This window comes from Scyliorhinus torazame, chromosome 22 (assembly GCF_047496885.1).
Source record: "Scyliorhinus torazame isolate Kashiwa2021f chromosome 22, sScyTor2.1, whole genome shotgun sequence".
NCBI lineage: Eukaryota > Metazoa > Chordata > Chondrichthyes > Carcharhiniformes > Scyliorhinidae > Scyliorhinus > Scyliorhinus torazame.
In genome coordinates, this window is record NC_092728.1 from 101,596,946 (window position 1) to 101,623,436 (window position 26,491).

At 51.1% G+C, this 26,491-nt stretch overlaps 1 long non-coding RNA gene across 1 annotated transcript in view; it reads right to left on the minus strand.

The window, feature by feature from the left end:
• Positions 1-14,278: 14,278 nt before the first annotated feature.
• The window catches only part of LOC140399281 (uncharacterized), a 48,679-nt gene continuing 36,466 nt past the window's right edge, over positions 14,279-26,491 (minus strand). Inside the window, exons 2-3 of the long non-coding RNA XR_011937671.1 lie at positions 20,876-21,479; positions 14,279-14,412 (exon numbers count right to left, since the gene is read on the minus strand). This is a non-coding gene — a long non-coding RNA (uncharacterized lncRNA). The remainder of the gene's footprint in view (positions 14,413-20,875; positions 21,480-26,491) is intronic.

Consider the following 26,491-nt stretch of genomic DNA (forward strand, 5'->3'; position numbering starts at 1 on the left):
TTGTCTGCCTCCATCGCCTCCATAATAAAACCCCACAGCTCTTGGAATTGGGCCTTGCCAACCTGTGCCTCAGAGCCAGGATCTACACCCATCATAGAATCATAGAATCACAGAGTTTACAGTGGAGAAGGAGGCCATTCGGCCCATCAGGTCTGCACTGACCCTTGAAAAGAGTACCCTAACTATGCCCACACCTCCACCCTATCCCTGTAACCCAATAACCCCTCCGAACCTTTTGACACTAAGGGCAATTTAGCGTGGCCAATCCACCTAACCTGCACATCTTTGGACTGTGGGGGGAAACCGGAGCACCCGGAGGAAACCCACGCAGACACGGGGAGAACGTGCAGACTCCGCACAGCCAGTGACCCAAGCCGGGAATCGAACTTGGGACCCTGGAGCTGTGAAGCAATTGTGCTAACCACTGTGCTACCATGCTGCCCGATCATGACAGCCATCATCGATCGATGCACACCACACCGTCAGGGCGGGGGCCCGAGCAAAAGCAACTGTGCCTCCAGAGGCAGGACCCAATCCCCATCCCCCACTCACATCCCCACCCCCGCCCCCACGCCTCCAGCTGCCACGAGCAAGTGAGGATTTAAACATTCTAACCTGGCTCCATCATGAGAAACACAAACAAACAGTTCTCGGTGTTGTGTTGGGCGCTGTGGATCTGTGGAACACATACAGGTCACCAACACTTGAAATAGTGCAACACTATTTTATTAAGTCAGAAACTGTTTAACATGCTTTCACTGTGGGTTAACACGATATTAGCTTGAACTAAAGACCTATGCCTTGTCCTAACCAGTCGATGCACTCAGCACATGGTGAATGTCTGTGCTGCAGGCTGTGAGCTCTGTCCTACTAGGAAGCTGCAGCTCGAATCAGCGGAAACTCTGATGCCCCCTGTCTTTATAGTGTGTGTGCTCTAACTGGTGATTGGCTGCGGTGTTGTGTGTGTTGATTGGTGCCACTGTGTGTCCATCAGTGTGTGTATCTGCACCATGATATACTGGTGTATATTATGACATCCCCCCTTTTATAAAATAATGTACATGTGCGGCAATAAATAGTGTATGGTGAGAATGTTCCTAACTACGTGTGGGGTGCGTAAGACATATTTACAGGACTATGTACATGAGAACTAAGCTATTTACATGGGAAGGTGCCTGGTGCAGAGAAGCAGTACGCAACAAGAATAACGAGATGAACACTATATACAAACCAGGTAAACGATCAAACAAAGCAACTAAACAATTCAGAGAGTCTATAAGTCCGCAAAGTTCATAAATTAAGTCTCTGAGGTGGGCGACGAATTCTGGTTGACCGCCTCAAGGGTGGGTCGGGAGCCGTCGGTTGAGGAGCGGGCTGGACTGCGTCAGAGTCAGGGGGATGCGGAGTGACAGGGATCTCTGCATAGTCCATGGCAGGGTCAGCAGGAGGGCGAGGCGACGGTGGAGGATCACGTAGCGAGCGTGGAACGAGACGAAGGGCGCGTCGATTGCGGCGCAGAATGGAGCCATCCGGTAGACGAACCAGGAACGAGCGGGGGGCCACCTGCCAAAGGACAACAGCGGTTGCAGACCAGCCACCATCCGAAAGATGGATGCGGACGTTGACATCTGGAGCCAGAGCTGCACGGGAGTCATGAGCCGCCTTGTACTGTGCATGAGACAGCTGTATCCGGCGAAGGACCGGAACATGGTCGAGGTCTGGGACATGAATGGACGGCACCGCCCTCCTCAGGGTACGACACATGAACAATTGGGCTGGCGACAGGCCAGTGGACAGTGAGGCGGAGCGATAGGCCAGCAAGGCGAGGTAGAAATCAGACCCAGCATCGGCAGCCTTGCAGAGGAGCCGTTTAACTATATGTACTCCCTTCTCCGCTTTGCCGTTGGATTGGGGGTACAGGGGACTGGATGTTACATGGGCAAAATTGTACCGCCTGGCAAAGTTGGACCATTGCTGGCTGGTGAAGCAGGGGCCATTGTCCGACATAACCGTGAGTGGGATGCTGTGTCGAGCAAAGGTGTCCTTACAGGCACGGATGACTGCAGACGATGTGATATCGTGCAACCGTATCACCTCCAGGTAATTTGAAATGTAGACCACGATCAGGACATAATTTCTACCCAACGCGTGGAACAGTTCGATGCCCACCTTGGTCCATGGTGACGTGACCAACTCATGGGGCTGCAGGGTCTCACGTGGTTGGGCCGGCTGGAAGCGCTGACAAGTGGGGCAGTTGAGCACTGTGTTGGCTATGTCCTCGTTAATGCCGGGCCAGTACACTGCCTCTCGGGCCCGTCGGCGGCACTTTTCCACGCCAAGGAGGCCCTCATGTAGCTGTTCCAGGACGAGCTGGCGCATGCAATGCGGGATGACAATGCGGTCCAGTTTCAGAAGAACCCCGTCTACTACCGCCAGATCATCTCTGACATTATAGAACTGAGGGCATTGGCCCTTGAGCCACCCGTCCGTTAGGTGGCGCATGACACGCTGTAGCAAGGTGTCAGCCGCTGTCTCGCGGCGAATTTGGACGAGGCATTCATCCGTGGCAGGTAGATTGGAGGCCGCGAATTCCACATGGGCGTCAACCTGGCAGACGAATCCCGCTGGGTCACATGGAGTGTTGACTGCCCTGGAGAGAGCGTCAGCAATGATGAGGTCTTTGCCTGGGGTGTATACCAGCTGGATGTCATATCGCCGGAGCATGAGAAGAATACGCTGGAGGCGAGGCGTCATGTCGTTCAAGTCTTTCTGTATTATATTGACCAGCGGGCGATGGTCGGTCTCGACGGTGAATTGAGGAAGTCCGTATACATAATCGTGAAACTTAACCACACCGGTCAGAAGGCCCAGGCACTCCTTTTCTATCTGCGCGTAGTGCTGCTCCGTGGGGGTCATGGCGCGTGACGCATATGCAACGGGGGCCCATGATGAGGCCTCATCACGTTGCAGGAGCACTGCCCCAATGCCGGATTGGCTGGCATCGGTCAAAATTTTGGTCTCCTTTGCTGGATCAAAGAAAGCTAAGACCGGGGCCGTGGTGAGTTTGGTTTTGAGTTCTCTCCATTCGCGCTCGTGGGCGGGGAGCCATTGGAAGTCTGTCGTCTTCCTGACCAGGTTCCTGAGAGCCGTGGTATGAGAGGCGTGGTTAGGGATGAACGTCCCTAAAAAATTGACCATGCCCAGAAATCGGAGGACCGCCTTCTTGTCCTCTGGCGTTTTCATAGCTGTGATGGCAGCTACCTTGTCCGCATCCGGCTGCACACCCAACTGGGAGATGTGGACCCGAGGAACTTGAGTTCCGTCTGACCAAAAGAGCATTTGGTCCTGTTGAGGTGGAGGCCATGCTCACGTATACGTTTGAGTACGCGCTGGAAGTGACTGACATGCTCCTGCATGTGGACCAAATGATTATGTCGTCGACATAGACGCGAACACCTTCAATGCCTTCCATCATTTGTTTCATAATCCTGTGGAACACTTCTGAAGCAGATATGATCCCAAACAGCATCCTGTTGTAACAATATCTGCCAAAGTGGGTATTAAATGTGCACAGTTTCCTGCTGGATTTGTCGAGCTGGATTTGACAGAACCCTTTTGAGGCGTTGAGTTTGGTGAAGAGCTTGGTGCGAGCCATCTCGTATGTGATCTCTTCGCGCTTGGGAATTGGATAATGCTCCCTCATGATATTGCGATTTAGATCCTTTGGATCAATGCAGATTCTGAGCTCGCCGGAAGGCTTTTTTACACATACCATGGAACTGACCCAGTCGGTTGGTTCCATGACTCTGGAAATCACTCCTTGGTCCTCGAGGTCCTGCAGCCGCTGCTTGAGGCGGTCCTTAAGGGGTGCTTGGATCCTGCGAGGTGCGTGCACCACAGGCGTGGCATTCTATTTCAATAAGATCTTGTAGGTGTACGGGAGCGTGCCCATGCCTTCGAAGACGTCGTGATGCTGGTTGATGATGGCGTCGAGTTGCGCCCTGAAGTCGGTGTCCTGAAAGGCAGACGTGTCATCAGGAGAGAGAGAGTGAACTCTCTGAACTAGGTTCAACAGCTTGCATGCCTGCGCGCCAAGCAGGGAGGCTTTCGAGGATCCCACGATTTCAAAAGGAAGGATGGCTTTGCGTGACCTGTGCGTCACTTCAAGTTGGCATCAATGGCATTGCCATTGTAATCCAATAGCTGACAGGCTGATGGAAGGATGGCTGGTTTGACACGAAGGCTTTGGAGGTCAGACCGCGCAACGAGATTGGCGGAGGCACCGGTGTCCAGGCGGAATCGTATTTGGGACCGGTTGACCGTCAGGGTGGCACACCACTCATCGTCTGGATCGATGCTGTATAGCGACAGCGGCTGGTGTCTTTGCTTCGGGGACACCCTGTTTTTTGTCACGATACCGACTCAAAAAGGTGCTTTTGGGTCCTCGGTGTCAATGTTGTGTGGGAGGTCCGCATCGGACTCAGTCACCGTGGGTTGAATGGCCCGGACATTCGTGCGAGGCTGGCTGAAGCGATATGAGTTGGCAGGCTGAGCTGCTCGGCATAAGACAGCATAGTGGCCAAGTTTGCCACATCTCAGGCATTGTCGAGATTTGGCAGGGCATTGCTGTTTTAAATGGGCGGAGCCACAGTTGCCGCACGTCGTAGCGTCAGCACGTTCGCTGTGCGCGGTGGTACATGGTGCGCGCCTGCGCATTGTGTTCGTCGACATCGCCGTCCCCTCGTTTGGTGCGCACAAGCACGGGAGTCCGCGAAAAACATGCAAAATGGCCACCCTCATCCAGGCTGAGGCCCTGGAGTTGCTCAATTGCTTGGACCTGTTCCGCCTTGTGGGGACAATGCGGTGCCGTTTCAGCCGCTTGGATGTGGGAATACTGACTCGTGGCGTTTTCGTGTAGGACACAGGTCTCGATGGCGGTCGCTAGGGTGAGCTGCTTTACTTTGAGGAGCTGCTGTCGTAGGGGGTCCGACTGAACACCGAAAATGATCTGGTCGCGTATCATGGAGTCGGAGGTGGGCCCGTAGCTGCAAGACTGCGCAAGGATGCGGAGGTGAGTGAGAAAGGATTGGAAAGGTTCATCCTTACCCTGCAAACACTGTTGGAACATGTAGGGCTCGAAACTTTCATTCACCTCTACGCTGCAGTGAGTGTCAAACTTGAGGAGGACCATCTTGAACTTTGTTTTATCTTCATCATCCGCAAAGGAGAATTGAAAATGTGGATGGCATGGTCCCCGGCCGTGGATAGGAGGAGAGCAATCTTCCTGGTGTCCGAGGCGTCCTCCCTGTCTGTGGCCTCAAGGAAGAGCTGGAAGCGCTGTTTGAATATCTTCCAGTTGGCCCCGAGGTTACCAGCGATGCGGAGCGGCGGGCAGATGTTGTCCATGTTGCAGGATGACGGAATGCTGGCGGAAGGCAGATCACTTGCAGGTAGGTCTAAGAAGTGCTAATATCCCTCAACTCCTGGTATCATGTTGTGTTGGGTGCTCTGGATCCATGGAACACATACAGGTCACCAACACTTGAAATAGTGCAACACTATTTTATTAAGTCAGAAACTGTTTAACATACTTTCACTGTGGGTTAACACGATATTAGCTTGAACTAAAGACAAAGTTCACAGCCTTGTCCTAACCAGTCGATGCACTCAGCACATGGTGAATATCTGTGCTGCAGGCTGTGAGCTCTGTCCTACTAGGAAGCTGCAGCTCGAATGAGCGGGAACTCTGATGCCCCCTGTCCTTATAGTGTGTGTGCTCTAACTGGTGATTGGCTCCGGTGTTGATTGGTCCCACTGTGTGTCCATCAATGTGTGTGTCTGCACCATGATATACTGGTGTGTATGACACTCGGTACATAGTATAAATTATTTAAACCAATAAATGACAAATACAAAATGGGCACGATAATAATCTTTATTATTGTCACAAGTGGGCTTACATTAACACCGCAATGAAGTTACTGTGAAAACCCCCTAGTCGCCACATTCCGGTGCCTGTTCGGGTACACTGAGGAAGAATTCAAAATGGCCAAATTACCTAACAGCACGTCTTTCGGGACTTGTGGGAGGAAACCGGAGCACCCGGAGGAAACCCGCGCAGACACGGGGAGGACGTGCAGACCCCGCACAGACAGTGACTCAAGCCGGGAATCGAACCCGGGACCCTGGCGCTGTGAAGCAACAGTGCTAACCACCGTGCTACTGTGCCGTGCGTGAGGATAGACGAAAAAAAGACAGAATAAAGGATGAGCACAGCCGAAGCTCACGAAAACGCAGTCGCTCCTGCGCTCACGTCACTGACACCCGCCCCAACTAATACCAGGTTAAAGAAGGCTAAAGCTGTTCTGGTTCACCTTAATCCACAAATAAAACACATCCAAAAACACTGCGATCAAGGTTCACACATAGATTTGAACAGAAAGTTCTATCGACAGCAGAATAGGCCTCAGTATAATGCCTCTCCCACAGGTAAGCAGCATTAAACGAGGCAGCACTTCCTTAATACTGTTTAGGAATGCCAATTTGGATTTTGGTGTCAATGTCTACTCAAGCGGGACTTCAACCCGCAACCCCCTACACTAGATGTAAGAGTGCTACCCACAGAGCCGAGTGCAGGCAAGGAAGGAACAGTCCTTGGCTCATTCCCTTGGCCACCAGCCAGCTTCACTGCATGTTTCATGAATTTTTTTTTGTTGGGTGCATTGCTAGAATGCCGACGACAGGAGCAGCTGGCACTCAGTGTCAAATAAATGTAGCAGAGCAAAGTGCACGGCCAGAGACGATCCTGTAATTTCACAGAGCCAGATTAGCTCGCCCTCCTCGTGGAATTTGACATCAGGAGGCACAGACTGCAGAATGTCCGCAGCAGGAAAGCCTGCCAAGATTGTCCAAATGGAGGGAAGCGGCTCTGACGCAGAGTGACAACTTTCTCATCTTCAGGACCGACAACCGGTGCCGCGATAAGTTCAATGACCTCACCAGGAGCAGGCAAGATAACACATTACACATTTCAGCTTCTCCTTTTTCCTTGTTGGGCAGGGGCTAAAACACCAACAACAACAACTTGCATTTTATTGTCTTCATTAGCAGTAAAAGACCTCAAAACACTTCGCAGGAATGCAGTCAGGGAGGCGATGTAATCCAGGAAACCCAGGCTAATAATCTGGGGACCCAATTCAAATCACACCACGGCAGGTGATTGAATTTAAACTCAGGAAAATATCTGGAATTAAAAGTCGAATGATGACCCTGAAACCATTGTCGATTGTCGCAAAGACCCACTTAGTTCACTAATGTCCTTTAGGGAAGGAAATCTGCCGGCCTTACCTGGTCTGGCCTACACGTGACTCCAGGCCCACAGCAACGTGGTTGACTCTTTACTACGCCCTCAAGGGCCATTAGGGATGGGCAATAAATGCTGGCACAGCCTGCGACGCCCAAGTGCCATGAACGAATGTAAAAAAGATCAGACAAAATCAACACGGAGCCGAAGAGGGGAAGTTAGAATGGGAAGCAAAATATTTGTCATATCAAGGACGCGCAAAATGCTGAGGTGGAGGAACTGGGGCCACAAGGTGGCACAGTCGATAGCACTGCTGTCTCACAGCGCCAGGGACCTGGGTTCAATTCTGGCCTCGGGTTACTTTTGGAGTTTGCACTTTCTCCCCGTGTCTGGTGGGTTTCCTCCCACGGTCCAAAGATGTGCAGGTTAGGTAGATTGGCCATGATAAATTGCCCCTTAGCATCCAAAGGTTAGATGGGGTTATGGCGGGGATTGGGCCTGGCCTCTTTCAGAGGGTCAGTGCAGGCACGATCTGCACTGGAGTGATTCTGTGAACGCAGAGATCTTTTTTTTGTATATTAATTTAGAGTACCCAATTCATTTTTTCCAATTAAGGGGCAATTTAGCAAGGCCAATCTTTCGGTTGTGGGGGCGAAACCCACGCAAACACGGGGAGAATGTGCAAATTCCACACGGACAGTGACCCGGACCCAGGATCGAACCTGGGACCTCGGTGCTGTGAAGCCGCAGTGCAAACCACTGCACCACCGTGCTGCGAATGCAGAGATCGTGGGGGATGCCAGGTCAGCAGATGTTATAGAGATAGGGATAGTGAGGCTCAAAGTCATGCAGGAATTGGAAAAGAAGGATGGAAGGTGGTGGACGCAAAACCAATGGAGGTCAGGAAGCACAGGGTAGTGCAAGAATGGGACACAATACTAGTTAGGATGTGGGCAATGAGTTTCAGACAAGAATTGGAAGTGTTGGGCGGCATGGTGGCGCAGCGGTTAGCACAGCTGCCTCATGGCGGCGAGGTCCCCGGTTCGATCCCTTCCCTGGGTAACTGTCCGTGTGGAGTTTGCACATTCTCCCTGTGTTTGCGTGGGTTTCGCCCCCACAACCCAAAGATGTGCAGGGTAGGTGGATTGGCCACGCTAAATTGTCCCTTGATTAGGGGGGGAAAAATTGGGTACTCTAAATTTATTTTTTAAAAATTGGAAGAATGGTGGAAGATGGACAGTGGCCAGGAAAAGACTGGAATAAAAGCAAAATATTGCAGATGCTGGTAATCTGAAATAAAACAGGAAATGCTGGATGAACTCAGCAGGTCTGGCAGCGTCTGTGGCGACACAAAAGGCGAATGTTTTGAATACAAATTACCCTTCTACTGGAATGAAGAAAAGTAGAAATGCAACTATTTATATAGTTGGAAAGTGGGTGGAGGTGGGGCAGAATAGAAGAACAGAAATAGGGGAGTGTTAGTGGTGCGCCCAAGGGATGAAGAGTGGTAATAGTGGCAAAAGCTGAGATAGCAGAATGTGTTCATGGGATCAACTAAACAGCCAGGTGGCCAAGTGGGGGAGGGGTGGGTTTGTGTTGGGGCAGGCCAGTGGTTAGCACTACTGCCCCACAAGGGCAGGGACCCAGGTTCAATTCCGACCTTGGATGACTGTGTGGGGTTTGCACGTTCTCCCCGTGTGTCTGCGTGGGTTTCCTCCGGGTGCTCCGGTTTCCTCCCACAGTCCAAAGATGTGCAGGTTAGGTGGATTGGCCGTGATCAATGCGCGGGGTCGCGAAGATGGGGAGGGGGAGTGGCCTTGGTTGGGTGCTCTTTCGGAGGGTCGGTGCAAACTCGATGGACCTCCTTCTGCACTGTAGAGTTTCTATGGTTAAGATAGAGGGGGACGTTTACTGTATAAAGTTGCTGTATAAAGTTCCTGTACCAGCCTCCCCGAACAGGCGCCGGAATGTGGCGACTCGGGGCTTTTCACATTAACTTCATTTGAAGCCTACTTGTGACAATAAGCGATTTTCATTTTCATTTCATCTCAACTCAACAATTAAATATTTAGGTCTGGGGCATGAATTTGTGCACATCTGACCTTTCAGAATGCAACCTGGTTTGGTTAAGGTATCTGCAAGTCAGGGTCCTGTGCCTTGGCTATAGTGGGCATGGCTCAATCTTACTTACCCACTTTCTATTGATTAAATGAAGAGTTTAGCCACTGGACTCAGTAGAGATTATTGGTTTGGGCAAGAATAGGCATGGAACGTTCACTAGAATGTACATTGATACAATGGGCTGGATTCTCCGCACTCAGATGCCAAAATCGCGTTCGGCAACGGGGTGGAGACTCCGTTTTCCTGCACAAAATCGGGACTACCGCCGGTTTCACTATTCAAGGCTCCCCCAAAAGTGGCGTACTCGGGGAGTACGCCGCGCCGAGTATCCACGGCCTCAGACCATTGCCTGAGACCAGCTCCGCGATGCTCCCTCCCCGACCGGGCTAATTCCCGACGGCGTGTTTCTAATGTTGTCGTGCCGTTCAGAAACTGCGCTGGGCGACTGCGGACTCAGTCCGGGGCCGCCACAGTCGGGGGAGGGCCAATCGGAGGGCGGGGGGGCCTCAGTTGGGACTGGGGGCTATGTGTGCGGGGGGTCTGGGTCGGGCGAGCAGCAGATCGGGGGCACTATTTCGGCGGCCCAGGTCTACGGGCTGAGTGCGCCATAGCGTATGTGCGGCCTCTGACCCGGAAATACGGGGGGCTATATCGGCAGCTGAAGCTGCGAGCACTATGACAGCTGCTTGCAAGATGGTGAATCTGTGGCCTTTTGACGCTAGTTTTCCTGCCGTTAAAGACCACAGTTTTCACCACGGCGAGGAGACGTAGTCCCTGAAACGGCGGATCCAGCCCAATATCGTTTGGTGAATTGCACCAAGGTAATTTGTGTTGCTCCCGGATGCACTCTAGACATCATAATAATAATCTTTATTGTCACAAGTAGGCTGAAATTAAGTGGGCAGCACGGCAGCACAAGTGGATAGCATTGTGCCTTCACAGCTCCAGGGTCCCAGATTTGATTCCCGGCTTGAATCACTGTCTGTGTGGAGTCTGTACGTTCTCCCCAAGTCTACGTGGGTTTCCTCCGGGTGCTCCGGTTTCCTCCCACAGTCCAAAGGCATGCTTGTTAGGTGGATTGACCATGATAAATTGCCAAAAAGGTTAGGAGGGGTTATTGGGTTACGGGGATAGGGTGGAAGTGAGGGCTTAAGTGGGTCGGTGCAGACTTGATGGGCCGAATGGCCTCCTTCTGCACTGTATGCTTTATGTTCTAACACTGCAACACAGTTACTGTGGAAAGCCCCTAGTTGCCACACCAGGGTCCCAGGTTCGATTCCTGCTGTGTCACTGTCTGTGCGGAGTCTGCACGTTCTCCCCGTGTCTGCGTGGGTTTCCTCCGGGTGCTCCGGTTTCCTCCCACAAGTCCTGAAAGACGTGCTGTTAGGTAATTTGGACATTCTGAATTCTCCCTCCGTGTACCCGAACAGGCGGCGGGCGGAGTGTGGCGATACCCTAACCCCTTAAAATTGATTGCAATTCATCCATTATTAAACTATCAATCACAGTCAGGAATATATTCATTGACTGAGCAGCCAAATTATGATGAATGCGATGAATATGAAGGGGATGAATCTGCACTCAAGTTCACCCATTAGTTCCTCCAGAGACCTTGATTTAATGTCCCTTCTGAAAGACGGGAGCTCCGATGATCAGGGTGCCATCAGTACTGTACTGAAGTGCCAACCTAGATTGCATTTCATCTATATACTGAGGCTTGAATAAACAATTTAAGTGGATATTTATTTTTATGGGATGTGGACACAACGCTCTGCTTATCATTAGAACTTGTCCAATTCTGCCTTCAAAAGGCTTTTTGACCCCACATTCTCATAAACTAATCTGCAGCTGTGGCATCAATGGGTACAGAGTCATATCAAAAGCAGCTTTGAATTCAAATCAGAAGAGGCAGGATGGGCAGAATGGCCCCCTTCTGAGCTGTATCATTTTAGAAAGCAAGTAAAGTTGCCATCGTCCCAGATGACTGTGGTGAACGTATTATGGTAACCATTCACCACTGTATTACATTGTATCACGCTGTTGCCCATGCGGGCTCCACCTATGGACCATTGAACTGTACTACACTAATTGTACCATGTTGGTGCCCTTGTGGGCTCCGCCCCTGGCTCCGCCCCCTTGAGGGAAGGTATAAGAGCAGCCGCCCAGTAGGCGGCTCTCACTTGCAGAGCAGTCACAGGCAGGCACTGTTCTAGTTGATTAAACTGGTTTAGCACAGGGCTAAATCGCTGGCTTTGAAAGCAGACCAAGGCAGGCCAGCAACACGGTTCAATTCCCGTACCAGCCTCCCCGAACAGGCGCCGGAATGTGACGACTAGGGACTTTTCACAGTAACTTCATTTGAAGCCTACTTGTGACAATAAGTGATTTTCATTTCATTAAAGCGTCTGTTCACTTTTATTCTCTGTCTCGAGTTAATTGATGGTCGCATCAATGACCAGAGGCTGCTTTCCCCTTTGAGGACGAGAGCTGACTGGTGGTGATTTAACCTGAGGATCACCACACCTCAGGCGAGGGTCAAGGTTGAGAAGACAGGTAACTGGCAAAGGGCAGTCCAAAAGAGTTCCAAGAAAGACGTTCGTTCAGCATAACAGCAGTATTTACACAGGACCCGGATACACATCTCCGGGCCCTCACTATACTAGTGCTGGTTCACTTCCAGTCCAATCAGCACAAGGGAACAATCATTCCCAGCTGGATGAGTTCCATGGTTCCAACAAAGGCCTTCATGAATAGCCTCAGCTGGGACAGGATTGCACCCGTGCTGTTGACCTCTCTCTGCGTCACGACTCAGCTGTCCAGCCAACTGGGCCCATTTCCTGAACACGAGCGTTGAATGCAGTGAAGGAGCTCCTCAGAAGATTGACTTTTTTTTTTAGCCTGACTGGAATATTTCACACCAAAACAATTACACCTTCTGTAGATCTTTCTAGATTTTGCCTTCTGGCTGTTGACAATAGATCCTACAGACATTCCTTGTAGCTGGGGAGATGGTGGTGCGGTGATACACGGGCAACATTGGCTCAAATCCCATCATGACAGCTGGTAGAATTTTAATTGAATTAACAGAATCTAAAAAGTAATCTAGAATTGAAAGCGTGTCTAATGCTGACCATGAAACCATCGCCAATCTTAAAAACCCCATCTGGTTCACTAACGTCCTTTAGGGAAGGAAATCTGCCGTCCTTTTTTTTAAGAAAATATTTTATTGAAGCATTTGTCATTTTCACAATTTAACCTGTTGACATTTCTAAAACACCCGCGCGGGTCGACGCACAAAATAACAACAATGAACCACGTCCCCCACTTCTCCCGCCCTGTCCCCAATTACCCGTATACTGAGTCCCCTGTCCTTATTTAACATTGCCATGCCTCCTGTTTTCCTCCCCCCCACCCCATTTTCCCTTCCCCCCCTTACTGCTGACGTTCAATTTTTCTTAAAGAAATCGATGAACGGCTGCCAACTCCGGGCGAATCCCTGTATTGATCCTGTCAGAGCGAATTTGATTTTCTCCAGACTGAGAAACCCGACCATATCGCTGACCCACACTCCTGACTTCGGGGGCTCCGAGTCCCTCCATCTCAGCAAAATCCGTCTCCGGGCCACCAGGGAGGAGAAGGCCAGGATATCGGCCTCCCTCCCCTCTCCTTTGCCTCCGGATTCTCCGAGACCCCAAATATTGCCAATTCTGAATTCGGAGCTACCTTCCAGGACTTCCGACAGAACATCCGCGAATCCCTGCCAGAATTCCTTCCGTTTCAGACATGCCCAAAACATATGAACATGGGTTGGCCGGGCTACCCCCACACCGCCCACATCTGTCCTCCACCTCCTCGAAGAACCTACTCATCCGGGCTACCGTTATGTGGGCCCTGTGGACTACCTTGAACTGAATCAAGCGGAGTCTAGCACAGGACGAGGATGCATTTACCCTTTTCAAGGCTTTTCCCACAGTTCAATTAAATCTGCCGTCCTTACCTGGCTATATCAGACCTACATCACTAGGGTTGACTCATCAGCTCACTCTATGTCACAGGACAATTGACCATCAGGGATTCAAGCCCTGGGACATTGTACTGGGTTTGTGGACTATCAGTTCAGCAACCTATACCCACTTGGCTAGACAGCTGGTTCGTGATGCAGAGCAATGCCAGCAAAGTGGGTTCAATTCCCGTGCTGGCTGAAGTTAATCATGAAGGCCCCGCCTTCTCAACCTTGCCCCTCGCCTGCGGTGTGCTGATCCTCAGGTTAAATCACCACCAGTCAGCTCTTCCCCTCAAACAGGAAAGCAGCCTGTGGTCATCTGGGAGTCTGGCAACTTTACCTTCACCACTAGGCTAAAGAGGGAAGCCAAAGGGGGGAGCGCGGGTGTTTCCTTCAAGCCAGGATTGAACCAGCAACTTCAGGATATCAGTTTTAGTCATCGACAGTCCTCAGCTCTACCAGCTGAGCTATCAATTAACTGCCCTCTAAAGTGGCCCCTATTTTGCTATTTAGTTCAAGGGCAATTAGGGATGGGCATAAAACACTGGCCTTGCCAGCGATGCCCACACCCATGAAAAGGAAATGCCCCTGAAAATTAAACAAAAACGTTGGAAAATACAAAGCAGATTTTTATGCCTCAAGAAAGGAAGAAAAGTTTTGCTCTCTCAAATGATGCCCCGTATTCAGAACATCATTGGTTTAATTTGAGAATGTTGGTCTTGACTTGAACAAAAGAGTGCATTTTGATGAGATTTCTTTACACTTGCTCCCTGTGGTTAAAGTCCAACTGGCCTGGATAAATCAAAATGAAACGCCAACATCCTTTGGGAATAAAAGCAATTTCCACTCAGTAAATGGTGAGAAATGTTTATTAAACATTACAATCACATGACATCATTCCAAAGTTCTTCCATCTCCAGCGAATCGCTTAATGACCTCAGCACATTTGGTCTATTATCTTGGCGCTTGCTCGGGCGTCATTGAGCTGGAAAGGAATCCATAATTATCCTTTTAATTTGCATCCCTGTTACATTTGGATGGTGGCTGAGTCAGTGATTTGAGGGGCCGGATTAAAGGGTTTTATCGCCCTCCCTGCCGTTAGGTCATTTTGTACATAGACACATCTGACAGGGCCACATTCAGGCATCCAGCTCTGTGCTAACCAGAATAACATCAGAACAGGATTTAAACAAGCTCCACTCAGCGCCCCCCCCCCCCCCCCCCCCGAATGCCCTCCTTCTGTACTGTGGGGATTCTATGTGTTACAACAACTGGATTATTGAATAATGCCCAGCTGTCCATGCTGAATTCCACACTGTTGAAGCCATGAACATTCTCCCACTCCTCTCCAAGTCATGTGTTCTCTTACCCCATCGTAATGGGACTTGCCATTTACACAGTCCCACATGTTTTTAAAAAAAGATTCTTCCAATTAAGGGGCAATTTAGCATGGCCTATCTGCAGTGGGGTGCAGGGCTCACTCGTGCCTGACACTGTGTTGCCCCTCACCCCCTCTGGGGAACTCCCAGTATCTGGCACATCATAATTGAAGGTTCTTCTGTTTTTCTGCCTCCATAGATAGTTCAGACATGGCCCTATTTGCCGCCCCCCCCTCCTCCACCAACACCCCGACTCACTCCCTCCCCACCACCCTCCTTTCCCCTCTCTCCCCACTTCCTTTCCCTCCTGTTAGTACAGTACAGAGGCGAGGGTGTCGGATCCCTCCAGCACAAAGTTTAGCGCTTGTACTGTTTGTTTTTTGTACAACTGTGTTGTGAACTGTTTCAATAATCAGAGTATCCTACCCCCCCCCTCCCATACTTTGGTACCGAGGGGAGGGCACCCTGCTTCTCCAACGCAAAATTAGTGTTTGTACCATTTGGCCTTGTACAAATGTGATGGTTACTGTTTCAATAAAAAGATATGGCCTATCCACCTACTCTGCACATCTTTGGGTTGTGGGGGTGAGACCCACGCAGACACGGGGAGAATGTGCCATCTCCACACAGACAGTGACTCGGAGCCGGGATCGAGCCTGGGTCCTCGACGCAGTGAGGCAGCAGTGCTAACCACTGCACCACCGCGACACCCCACAGTCCCACATGCCAACCCTTACAACCCTTAAACAACCCCTGTCGTGAACTTCTAAAGGCTTTGATTCCTTTGGACTGGAAAACTGCCGATGTCACTCCCTTCTGTAAAAGCGAGTCAGAGGGACGAACTAAAAAAAAAGGTAAGTCTATAAGTCTAACCCCTCAGCTGAGAGGAAATTAATAGAATCTGTCACGAGGGAGAGAGGCCGAGATATTAACAGGTGGGTTATGTTGGTGGCGTGCAATGGAGTTTCAGATGAGAAACTTGGAGGTGCAGGAAGCTATCCCATGTGTCTTTTATCCCTGACCATTCCAAGGATCAACTCCATTAACAGGCTCCGAGTTGGGTGGAAAGGGCTCTGGAACAGATCTTAGTACCAGGTAGGTCCAAATTGCGGCCCAGGTTGTGGACTGTTCCTAGACCCCTTGGGAGTGTTTGACTAGGGTGGAGGGATATGGGGGTGGATGGAGCAGGGTGGGTGGGGTGGTTCTCCTGCTCCCTGAGGTCCATAAGCAGCAGTGAGGTTAATTATCATCTTCCCGAACTTCTCCTTCGGGATTCCCCGAGGCATGGGAAACTTAGCCAGTCACAGTAAGACCCGTAAATCAAGTTAAATCAGAGGCTGTCATTAAAATATTCCCATTGCCATTACCAGAACCCAGAGGTTGCTGGGATGGAGGTGGGGTTGAGATTTTTTTTAATTTTAGCCTTGGACCCGGTCCAACCCATCCATTTTTGGGTTTTAAAATCTGCCTCAGAATGTCTTGAGCATTTGGACAGATGTGAGCTGATCAGAGAGGCAGGTCGCTGGAAATTAGATCAGACATGATCTGATTGAATGATAAAACCGGCTTGTGGGAATAAATGGCCCTTCTCCTGTCTCGAAAGCCTGATTTATTATCTATGCACGATGCTTTTTGCTAATTGGCTGCATACCTCCACCCAAAGACTCTTGCTGGAGAAATCTGCCAGCTGCCCCCTGAACCCCATCCAACTTGTACAAGGGAGTCTCCCACATGACATGTAACTTTAGCATGTAACTTTAACATGTGCGTTTGTACATGTGGTAGCTGATTGCTTATGTGACCAATGTCAGAGTCCAGAGGTCACTGGATAACAATGTGACGCTTGAACCCTGGCTGACTTTACACCTCTCTCCTCACCCCCCCCCCCCCCCCCACTCCGTCTCCCAATACCCCAATCTCAGGGACGTTGCGGGCGATGTAGTACTGGACTACTCCCGATATCCTGGTTGGAAATATTTAATAAACAGGTGGTTGAACCAGGGATTTCCCTGTTTAAAAAAAAATAAATTTATAGTACGCAATTAACTTTTTCCAATTAAGGGCAATTTAGCGTGGCCAATCCACCTAGCCTGCACATCTTTGGGATGTGGGGGGATGTGGGGGCGAAACCCACGCAAACACGGGGAGAATGTGCTAACTCCACAGGGACAGTGACCCAGGGCCGGGATCAAACCTGGGACCTTGGCGTCGTGAGACAGCAGGGCTAACCACTGCGTCACCGTGCTGCCCTCTGGGATTTCCCTGTTCTGAGTGAATCAGTATCACACCATGGAGACGCCAGGCAAACGGTGGTGACTTCAGGCAGGTTTTATACAGTCTAAATCGGCCACCTACCCAACACTCAGTTGGCACATGACACTGGAGGGTGGAATGAGGCACACCTTTCGAATGATTAAAACGCAATCGAATTACTGCAGGAAGCTTTGAACTGGAATAGCTATTGAGTGACCAAGCTCTGATTTATCTGATTATAATAATAATAATCTTCATTATTGTCACAAGCAGGCTTACATTAACACCGCAATGAAGTTACTGTGAAAACCCCCTAGTCGCCACACTCTGGCACCTGTTCGGGTACACGGAGAGAGAATTCAGAATGTCCAATTAGCACGTTGTGGGAGGAAACCAGAGCGCCCGGAGGAAACCCACGCACACATGGGGAGAACGTGCAGACTCCGCGCAGACAGTGACCCAAGCCGGGAATCGCAGCTGGGACCCTGTCGCTGTGAAGCAACAGTGCTAACCACTGTGCTACCGTGCCGCCCATTTAGGAAAGATTGACTGTGGTACGGCACATGTGTCCATGGTGCCCCCTTTGCAGTTACATGCATTTAAAACTTGGACTTGATAATCACATCCAAACGAGTTAAACATAAAACGTTGGGGTGGGAGTAGGCCATTCGCCCCTTTGATCCTGTCCCACCATTCATCATGACCATGGTTGATCCTCAATCTCAACCCCATACTCCAGTGCTCTCCCCATACCCTTTGACAACCTTTGGACTCCACAAATCTATTTCCTTCTCAAATATATTCAATGGTTTGGACTCCACAGCTTCGGTGGTAGAGAATTCCACAAGTTCACTGCCCTCTGAGTGAAAACATTGCTCCTCATCTCAGACGGGAACCGCTTGTGCTAGACCGCGCACCCCCCCCCCCCCCCGCGCGCCCCCCCCCCCCGCCCCACCCCCCACCCCCGGCCAGGGGAAATAACATCCCTGTGTCAAGTCTGTCCAGCCCCGTTGGGATTTTGTACTTTTCAATTAAACCCCCTCGCATTCTTCTAAACTCCAGTGAATACAGACCCAATCTCTCCCCAGTCCCACCATCCCAGCGGATCAGCTTCAAGATTGGGAGATGTTCTGCAGTCGCCCGAAAGGGAACTCAATGAGCCAAACAATATCCCAGTGGGATTACCTGCAGTCAAAGATATCTCCTGAGAGTCATTCTTTCATGGAGAGCACAATCGCGCATTCTACATATTCCTAACATTCCTAATCCCAACAAAATCTCAAAGCTTAGAGAAGAGAAGGTTGGGAGAAGATTTGATAGAAGGTTGGAGGAGATTTGATAAAAGGTTGGGAGGAAATTCGATAGAAGATTGGGAGGAGATTTTATAGAAGGTTGGGAGGAGATTTGATAAAAGGTTGGAGGAGATTTGATAGAAGGTTGGGAGGAGATTCGATAGAAGGTTGGGAGGAGATTTGATAGAAGGTTGGGAGGAGATTTGATAGAAGGTTGGGAGGAGATTTGATAGAAGGTTGGAGGAGATTTGATAGAAGGTTGGGAAGAGATTTGATAGAAGGTTGGGAGGAGATTTGATAGAAGGTTGGGAGGAGATTTGATAGAAGGTTGGGAGGAGATTTGATAGAAGTTTGGGAGGAGATTCGATAGAATGTTGGGAGGAGATTCGATAGAAGGTTGGAGGAGATTCGATAGAAGGTTGGGAGGAGATTCGATAGAATGTTGGGAGGAGATTCGATAGAAGATTGGGAGGAGATTTGTTAGAAGGTCGGAGGAGATTCGATAGAAGGTTGGGAGGAGATTCGATAGAAGGTTGGGAGGAGATTTGATAGAAGGTTGGGAGGAGATTCGATAGAAGGTTGGGAGGAGATTCGATAGAATGTTGGGAGGAGATTCGATAGAAGATTGGGAGGAGATTTGATGGAAGGTTGGAGGAGATTCGATAGAAGGTTGGGAGGAGATTCAATAGAATGTTGGGAGGAGATTTGATAGAAGGTTGGGAGGAGATTCGATAGAAGGTTGGGAGGAGATTCGATAGAAGGTTGGGAGGAGATTTGATAGAAGGTTGGAGGAGATTTGATAGAAGGTTGGGAGGAGATTTGATAGAAGGTTGGGAGGTGATTTGATAGAAGGTTGGGAGGAGATTTGATAGAAGGTTGGGAGGAGGTTCGATAGAAGTGTTCAGACCCACAAAAGCTCTTGCTGGAATAGATAAAGAGGAAAGCTGTAACTGTTGGGAGAGGGGTCGAGGGCCAGAGGATTAGGGTTCAAGGCGACTGCCAAAAGAACTAAACGTGAGGAAAAGCTTTATAACAGAGGGAATGGTTATGATTTGGAATGCACTGCCGCGGCATGGTAGCACATTGGTCAGCACTGTTGCTTCACAGCTCCAGGGTACCAGGTTCGATTCCCAGCTTGGGTCACTGTCTGTGCGGTGTCTGCACGTTCTCCCCGTGTGTGTGCGTGGGTTTCCTCCGGGTGCTCCGGTTTCCTCCCACAGTCCAAAGATGTGCAGGTCAGGTGGATTGGCCACGCTGAATTGCCCCTTAGTGTCCAGAATGGTTAGGTGGACTTACTGGGATACGGGGATAGGATGGAGGTGTGGGCTTAAGTAGCGTGCTCTTTCTAAGGGCCGGTACAGACTCGATGGGCCGAATGGCCTCCTTCTGCACTGTAAATTCTCTGAAAGCAGATTCAACCATGGCTTTCAAAAGAAATAAAAATGCGCAGCTATGGGTCAGGGCAGTGGGGGGGAAAGCTAAACTGCTCTTGCAGACAACCAGCACAGGCACAATGCACATTGACAGAGATAGGCTGGGCGCGATTCAGCGGACTCAAGTTAAGGTCGCTGAACTTGGCTGCAGTGCCAAAAACTGCCTATTCAACGGCATTTTGCCGTTTTATTGTGCCTTGGCGAGTTACTCCCCCCACACTTGGAGGGATTTCCCGCTGGCGAGCTTGTTCCTCGCAATCGGGGCTTCATATTATCTGGCAGCCCAACTTCCCCCCCCCCCCCCCCCCCACTACTTTCTTGACACCCCCTCAACCCCTCCAACCTTGGGGAGGGCCCTGGAATCCCCCATCCTCTACCTAGCATGACATCCCCCCCTGGGCCCGACCCTTTGCAGTGCCATCTGGCACCTGGGCACCTTGGCATCACCAGCCTGGCACCCCCCAGGCACCGTGGCACTGACCAGGTGACACTGCCAGGGTGCCAGGCTGGTGGTGCCACAGTGCCCATGTACCAGGGGGAGTGCCACCCTGCCATGTCCCCATCCACCTGGAGGTCTCCACTGACCAGGGAGATCCCCCAAGTCGCCGTTACGCAGGTCCACATTTGTGTGGACCAGAACTAAATGGTGACCTCCCGATGTCTCCCAGGCGCGGCCGTTGAGTCCTGGGCGCCGGGTGAAGCCAATGTCCAGATATATGGCTCATTTAAATATTCAGCTCTGGACCTCGTCCAGTGAGGGTGTGATCCAGATGGTGCAGGAGGTGTGGGCTTAGTGACTTGCGATCAACCCGACGCCAAGTCCGATGTGGGGCTCGCGTGTGATTCACCCGTTCCGCCCGGATCGGCGCTGGGCACCCCAGGGTCGTTGAAAAGCGTCCAGGGAGTGGCATGTGCGCTGAGAGAGAGAGAGGTGGACTGCAATGTGACCGCTCACAGTTCAGTGAGTTAATCTGCCATTCTTACTTTGACAACAAGGTGTTCAAGTTGAGACTTTGGAAACTGGATCAATCACCTAAATTGGCTTCGAGCAAAATGTATTTATCCTCATGGTCCTGAAGTAAATCATTTACCTTGGTGAGATTAATAAACTCAAGAGGATCCTGTCTTTTCTCGTTTGCATCGAGTTTTTCTTTTGCAGACTGGAAGAAAACACCAACGGTGGAAAAAGAAGAAAAAGAGTATATTCGTGCTGTAAAATCGCACGGGGCGATTTTCTCAACACCGCCAGTCCCGTAAATCAGCTGAGTTAGTTGACAGTCCTCCTAGACCTTTCTTCTTTCGCCCTCTGCGGTCAAGTCATCTCTGAGTCGGAGTCTTCGGACACAGGACTGTCTTCACAACAATCCTCCGCATCAGAGAAAGAGGACACATAGTGCAACCCCGAGACCCGCTGGTACTGGGAGAGACAGGAGCTGGGGAAAAGTGACATCTCCAGGCAGGTGTTCCTCCTCGGCTGCTTCGAGAAGCTCCATCCTCCCAGCAGGGGGGAGCACATCACACATCCCATGGTGGCAAAGGCAGCTTTATCTGACAGGAGGACTCTGGAATATTCGGTGGTTTTGCAGCGGATTGCGGATGGGGGGTTGATCCCAGTATATCCGGAGAGCTCACGATAAAGGCCTCGAGTCATTCATTCGGAGCAGGGATGAAACTCCTTAGGCACAAACAAGCCATCTGGAAAATAAAGAATACAGCATATCGTAATGACGGAATTTTCCATTATTGGAGTGTCAGTCAGGACATAAGAATCAGAATATCCCACCACAAGACAGGAAGTGGGACAGAATAATTATTTGGTTTTTTTTAATGCAAAATAATCCCTCAAAGCATTGGAAACATGACTTGCATTAATGTAGTTCTATTAACATTGTAATGCAGTCCAATCACATTGATCCGCATAATGCGGTTAAAACAGAAGCTTAGTCAGAGTTTTAAGGAGCATCTTAAGCAAGCATAGAGCAATGGAGAGGCAGAGAGATTCAGGGAGGGAATTCCAGAGTATAGGACCCAGGCCTTTGACGGTACAACCACCATTTAGAGTGACTAAATTTGGCAGGAGGGCTGAAAGCCAGAATTGGACAGGTGCAGAGATCTGGCCTTGGGCGACTGAGTGGAGTTTGCACCTTCTCCCCGTGTCTGGGCAGGTTTCCTCCTGGTTCTACGGCTCCCTCCCAGAGTCCAAAGATGTACAGGTTGGGTGGATTGGCCCTGATCCAGATTGAGGATGCTCAAGAGGGCAGAATTGATGGAGTGCTGATATCTCAGAGGGTCGTGGAGCTGACAGAGGTTACAGCGCTCGGGACGGAGAGAAGCCATTGTGGGATGTGAAAACAACGACGAGAATTTGAAAATCAAGACATTGCTTGACTGGGAGCCAATGTAAGTCAGTGGGCACAGGGGTGATGGGCGAACGGGACTTGGGGGCAAGTTAAAATGCGGTCATCAATGTCTTGGATTACCTCAGGTTTACAGAGGTAACATAAGTGAGATTAATGAGGAGGGTATTGTAATAGGCAAATCTACAGGGAACAGATTGCGAAATGTTATAGCACTGGAGGAGTTTGCAGAGATACACACAGATTGGAACACAAGGATGAGAATTTTAAAATTAAGGTATTGTTGGTTAATTTAAACAGTTTATTCACAGATGTTGCCAAGTCTGCTTGGGTTAGCTCTCCACTCAACACAATTACGAATCCGAGAAAATCTAGCCTAGTATTTTCCCAAATATTGAAAGAAAACTCTACCGTGACATATTCTTTTGCTCAGTAAATTGGGTAGAATGATATCTATTTGGTCAACTTGACTTCCTGGGGGCAGTCCAGAGAAGGTTCATGAGGTTGATCCCGGGTAGGGAGGGATTTTCTTATGAGGAGAGGTTGAGTAGGTTGGGCCTGTGCTCATTCAGTTTAGAATTATGAGAGGCGACCTTATTGAGACATATCGGATTTATCATAGAATTTACAGTGCAGAAGGAGACCATTCAGCCCATCGAGTCTGCACCGGCTCTTGGAAAGAGCACCCTACCCAAGGTCCACACCTCCACCCTATCCCCATAACCCAGTAACCCCACCCAACACTAAGGGCAATTTTGTACACTAAGGGCAATTTATCGTGGTCAATCCACCTAACCTGCACATCTTTGGACTGTGGGAGGAAACCGGAGCACCCGGAGGAAATCCACGCACACATGGGGAAAACGTGCAGACTCCGCACAGACAGTGGCCCAAGCCAGGAATCGAACCTGGGACCCTGGAGCTGTGAAGCAATTGTGCTATCCACAATGCTACCGTGCTGCCCTGTAACAGCCAATCAGCAGCTCTGCTCTACTGCCCTCTGCTGGATTCTCAGGGGGTTTGACAGGGTCGATGCTAAGAAGTTGTTTCCTCTTGTGGGAGAGTCTAGGACGGAGGGCAGAATCTCAGAGTGAGGGGGTCGCCTATTTAAGGCTGAGATGAGGAGGAATTTCTTCTCTCAGAGGGGAGTGAATCTGTGGAATTCTTTATCGCAGAGAGCTGCAGAGGCTGGGTCATTCCGTATGTTCAAGGCTGAGATCGACAGATTATTAATCAGTCAGGGAATCGAGGGTTATGGTGATAAGGCTGGAAAGTGGAGTTGGCGATTATCATATCAGGTCAGCCATGATAGCACTGAATGTGGAGCAAACTCGATGGGCCGAATGACCTCCTTCTGCTCCTGCCTCATATGGTCAGATGGTTTCTACAAGCTGTAATATATAAATTCTTGATGGACAAATATTTATGTAAGTCAAAGTGTAACACTATATGGTAACAGAAATAGGACACTAATTACGTGATAGACATTTTGCTGCCACGCATTTCAGACAAGAAAAGCGAAGTATGGGGAGCAGGAGGGTATTTGTGAGTAATTGGAAATGAGACCTCCCAGATAAACATCTCCTGATGGAGTCTGTGGCCGGACCGTTCTGCCCCAGCAAGCAGTGAGGAAGGAGGTGGGTGGGACGGAGAATTTGTTGAGTTGGCACCTGGGCCTGATACACGACACCTTCCCACCTCCATCATAAGCATGTTCCGGCGGGAAGGCCATCGAAGGCCTTCCCACCCCCAACTCCACTTGAGTCCTTAAATGCGCAATTAACGGTCACTGAAGGGCCCATTCCTGCCTCCGCTGCAATTTCCCCACATCCGGGCCTGCCCAAGGGAAACCTGCATGACTAGTAACAGCTGTGTGGGCTGCATGTCAGCTGGTGGTGGGGGAGGGGGTGTCCCTCGACATACGGTAATCTGTTCATGATTGAGAACCTGGACGTGGCCGCTGAGAGCCTCCCCCCCCCCCCCGCCTTTGTTACTCCCTTTCCCAGTGACCCCCACCCCCATGGGGCCCCCTGCCCCACCAACTTAATTTCTCTTTTTCATGGGTCGCTCTGTATTTGAGAGTTGTTGTTCCAGCAACTGCCACATCCTCCTCTGTGGCGCTGCTGAGTGCAGGAGCCACTGGCCTCTCATTGGCTGTCAGATCTTGGCAGGTGGGAAGTCATCTTCTAGGGTCCTCAGCCTGGAGCAAGGCCCACCCCGCTGTCCACTCAACTGCCTGATGGACAGAGGATAGGGTGGGCCTTCCTCCTTAGAGTCAGCGCAGGCGTCTTGCTGCTTCTTCAGAGCAGAAGAAAAGCTGAACGAGCTCTAAAGAAGAATGACATGGGCTCGAAACATTAACTCAGTTTCCCTCTCCACAGATGCTGTCAGACCTGCTGGGTTTTTCCAGCATTTTATGTTTTTATTTCAGATTTCCAGCATCCGCAGTATTTTGCTTTTACACTTCAGAAGTACCTCTGACGAAAGGTCATTCTCCCTCCACAGATGATGCCAGACCTGCTGAGAATTCACTGGGCGGGATTCTCCGTAGCCCCACGCAGAAATCGGGAACGCCGATTGGGATGAGAATGGCTCCCGACGCTGGATTCGGGGCAGGCAGCGGTTTGACGCTGGTTCGCGATACTCCGCCCCTCCAAACCAGCATCATCGGGACGTGCGCGTCGTCACAATGCCGAGGGCGCATCATCAGCTGGCCCGCCCACGATGCTCCATCCCCGATGGGCCAAGTTCCCGACAGCGCGGGCCACGTGCGGTCCCAGCGGTCGGGGACCTGGGGCATCATTCTCCGACCCCCCGCCAGATCGGAGAATGGCCGTTGGCCGCCGTGAATCCCACCCCCGCCGAAGTCTCCGGTACCGGAGATTGGGCGGGGGCGGGAATCGGGCCGCGCCAGTTGGCGGGACCCCCGCTGGATTCTCCGGCCCGGATGGGCCGAAGTCCCGCCCAGAAATTGCCTGTCCCGCCGGCGTAAATCAAACCTGGTATTTACCGGCGGGACCAGGCGGCGCGGGCAGGCTCCGGGGTCCTGGGGGGGGGGCGCGGGGCGATCTGACCCCGGGGGGTACCCCCACGGTGGCCTGGCCCGCGATCGGGGCCCACCGATCCGCGGGCGGGCCTGTGCCGTGGGGGGCACTCTTTCCCTTCCGCCTCCGCCACGGCCTCCACCATGGCGGAGGCGGAAGAGACTCTCCCCACTGCGCATGCGCGGGAAACTGACAGCGGCCGCTGATGCTCCCGCACATCCGCCGGGAAACTGACAGCGGCTGCTGACGCTCCCGCGCATGCGCCGGGAAACTGACAGCGGCCGCTGACGCTCCCGCGCATGCGCCGCATTTCCGCGCCAGCTGGCGGGGCGGAAATCCCTCCGGCGTCGGCCGAGCCCCGACATTGAGGGGCTAGGCCGCCAAAGATGCGGAGCATTCCGCACCTTTGGGCCGGCCGATGCCCGTCTGATTGGCGCCGTTTTGGCGCAGTCGGCGGACATCGCGCCGTTGGGGGGAGAATTTTGCCCCTGGTATGCCGGCTGCAGACAGTGTCCAGTGGTGCCACACTCGCTGAGATCTGTGCCACTGCCCGGGGGGGCATCTGCTAGGGAAGGGGAGAGTAGTGGGGGGTGGCCAGGGGGTGGCCACTTTGCAGTGAGTCAAGAGTATTACTTACCCTAGTGGAGTGCGGCAGATCATTCAACCTTTTCCTGCAGTGCTGGGGAGTCCTCTGTGGAGCCCGCAGGCGGGAACCTCTGCTGCCACCTCTACCAGGCTTCCACGGTCAGAAGGATGGTCTCCTGTTGACATCCCTGGGAAGCAACATCTCCCACCTCTCCGGAAACCTGGAGAACATGCAGTGAGACTTCACTAAACTCTGGAGCCGCACATTGACTTCTGTGCGACATCCAGACGGTAATCCGGTGAATCCAGAGCTCCTGGTTTGAAGTAAGTGAGTGGTTATCCGAGTGCCCTTCAAATATGGCACCAGTACCGTTCGAGCCCATGAGGTAAGCGTAGGGATGGCAACTCCTTCCCGCCCCCACCGTGAGATGGCCTCCAGTGGGAATCACTCTCTCTTCCACCACTGAACATATCCAGAATAGAAGATTCCAGCCTCTGTGACATCCCTATGATCACCCAAGGCCTCCAACTCAGGCAAATTTATTTTCTAGCCATTCCTGCAAATGCTGAGACCCTAAACTCGGAAGGACCCTCACTAAATTGCTTCAACCTCCTTTCAAGCCTACCTCAATGGCCAAGTTTTAGTCGAGTCGTTGCTGCTCCCATACCTCCCCCAACCTCGTACTCATATCGTTAGCTCAAGGTCACTTGCTACATTCAA